General features: G+C 36.6%; 1 non-coding gene across 1 annotated transcript; it reads right to left on the minus strand.

The window, feature by feature from the left end:
• Nucleotides 1-1274: 1274 nt before the first annotated feature.
• Trnaf-gaa (transfer RNA phenylalanine (anticodon GAA)) lies at nt 1275-1347 on the minus strand. Its single transcript has one exon. It is a non-coding gene; the product is annotated as a tRNA-Phe (tRNA).
• Between the last annotated feature and the right edge of the window lie 1535 nt (nt 1348-2882).

The following is a 2882-nucleotide window of genomic DNA, read 5'->3' on the forward strand; positions in this document are numbered from 1 at the left end:
GGGCCATTTATTAGTATTATTTAGTAAATAATCTTTTAATGTGAAGTATGTTTGTCTGTTTTGTTTAACCCAGAGTTGCCTCTCGTGTAGTAGACCCATCGCATAGTTTTTTTGTTTTTTTTTGTTTTTTTTTTCTACCTGAAATACTGTAAATCTGTCTTTCTTTTTATGAGAGATTTGGCTGCTATTTGAAGTAGCTCAAGTTACCATAGAGACATCTCTCTGAGTGTTTATTTTTGTTGTGGTGAAAAAAATACTTTTTCTCAGAATATTTTGCACAATGATTTTTTAAAGAAATCTGGACATCTTTCTTACTGCTAACCATTCAACTTCAAATTACAATTGTTAGTTGTTTGAAGTCAAGTAGATTGAGATGTACATATAGTGTTATCATATAGAGTGGAAGTTCAATATGAACTTTTGAACTCATTATCTTGTTAGTAATCTATTACCTTTAATTCGAAGCCATTAACTCTTTAAATATTCTTTTACTGGGTTTAGTCTTTCCACTGGGGTATCACCTTCAAAACTTTAATCGATCATACTGACCTCAGTACGTATTTCAATCTGGCATTTATTTTATAGATCTCTGATTGATGGACTGCTAACTTTGAGATATAGTGGGACATTATTTAACAACAAATGCAAACACTCGCGCGCACGCACATTAGGTCTAAGAATGACTTTGTGGTTTAGAAGTTTGCTTCCCAACCACATGGTTCCACGTTCAGTCCCTCTACATAGTACCTTGGGCGAGTATTTTCTACTATAGCCCTAGGCCAACCACAGACTCGGTGACTGAATTTGGTAAACGGAAGCTGAAGCGTTGTTCATCAGAAAATTACCGAAAAACATGTTTATAAGGAGTCGTTTATTTCATACACCTCGTGTGACGATTCTGCCCACAAGAAAGGAACAAATAATACAATGTGGCTGTAGTTCATAACACCCGGGCAACGCCAGCATGCATTGCTAGTGTGTGTGTGTGTGTGTGCGTGTGTGTGTGTGTATGTGTGTGTGTGTGTGTGCATATAGGGAGATAGATATGCATGTACATGCGCGTACGTATTTCCATGTTGCCCATCACGTCCGGATGACTTAGGATCAATTTGCAATATATTTCATCTCCTCGTGGCACCTTAGACAAGCTAGATGAAATCGCAGGAACCTGGAATCGAAGATGGGTCGAATCCGATATGAAATAAAGAACGAAAAAATCAGCGAAAGGAATAGTTCTTCGTGATGAATTTTGAACGAAAAAATGAGCCACAAACTGCCGAAACCCGGGATCGAACCAGGGACCTTTAGATCTTCAGTCTAACGCTCTCCCAACTGAGCTATTTCGGCTGGTAAGCGCGGTTCTCAAAACTATCTATTTCACGCGTATTGTATATCAATCAATTTTTACTGTCGTTATTGGATCTTTTACATAAAAGGTGTATTGGAGGAGTCTTTACTATTAAACCAAATGTTTGGAAAACAACCATACTTTTCATACTAATAAAATGTAATTATTTTTGATAATTTTAATCCTCCATATTATTCCTAAAAAATTGAAAATTTTTCGTGCGATATACACCACAAAAACTATATAATATATACATCAACTCAGAACTTCACTTCTACATATTTTACTGACTCCAGCACCGAGTTTCAGCAGAAAGCAGAACGTAATAAAGTTTCGCAAAATATTCAAATATTCTCTGTGTATTCATGTCTGTGTGAGTGAGTGCGCGAGAGAGTATGGCAGGGGAGGTTGTGTGAGCAGCTGAGAGAGAACAAGGAGAAAACAGTGCTCGGTAATTGATTCTTATATTGGTTTCAAATTTTAGCCCTAGGCCAGTAATTTCGAAGAAGCGTTAAGCAGATTACATCGATTCCAGGTATCAACTGGTACTTATTTTATCGACCCCGAAAGGATGAAAAGCAAAGTCGACCTCGGCGGAATAAATATCTTCACCAGCCGAAATAGCTCAGTTAGGAGAGCGTTAGACTGAAGATCTAAAGGTCCCGGGTTTCGGCATCCGGTGGCTGGTCTGCTAATTTTTTTCCTTTTCGTTCTTCATATTCTGTTTTCATTCATGTTTTAGCCTACTCCTGACCAACTGTTCTTTTCAATGATTTTATTTGCATTCATTTCATCCCGGATCCCAACTACCTTTCATTCCTCTGGATATGTATTATATTACAGATATGGTGATAAGTGCCCTCGCACAAAAGTCTAATTGTAACACTGAAAATGTCATTACAGTATTAAATATTAGACATGATGTCGAAACTATTGCGTCATCTATACAAAGGATAATCCTGTGGATACAAAATATAAGCTACAACACGTTACGAAATGTTCCAATAATTATAAGATTTCTGTTTATAATAACTGGAGTACTTGGTAACGCGTTGAACTGCTACGGTGCCAATCTTGAGAATCTGGTGTGTATGTGTACGCGCGAATGAAAGAGAGGTGTGTGAGCAAGTAGAAAAGAGGACTCCGTAATGACATTGCACGTGAGACTAAAACTTCAGAAATCGTTACTCCGAGTTTTCCATCTGTCACCTTCGCTCAACAATATATATGATTACTTGGTTTTAATCTTTCTAATTAAATGTTAAAATAATCATTTTCTAGCCTAGAGATTAGACTCTTTCATTGGAATTTACACAGCGATGTAAGAAATGTACGCACGTGTGCATGTATTAATAAACATATCTATACATGCACATATGCCTGTACATGTGTTTGCACACAGGAACAGATGCGTGCAAATATGAATGTCATTTCATTTGTACATTATAATATATGTTATACTTATTCAATGTGTTATATATTTTCAGTGTTTTTAATAGCTTGTAACTGTAATATCTTGATTAGGCGAGTTCTT

This window comes from Octopus bimaculoides, chromosome 6, assembly GCF_001194135.2.
Source record: "Octopus bimaculoides isolate UCB-OBI-ISO-001 chromosome 6, ASM119413v2, whole genome shotgun sequence".
Taxonomy (NCBI): Eukaryota; Metazoa; Mollusca; class Cephalopoda; order Octopoda; family Octopodidae; genus Octopus; species Octopus bimaculoides.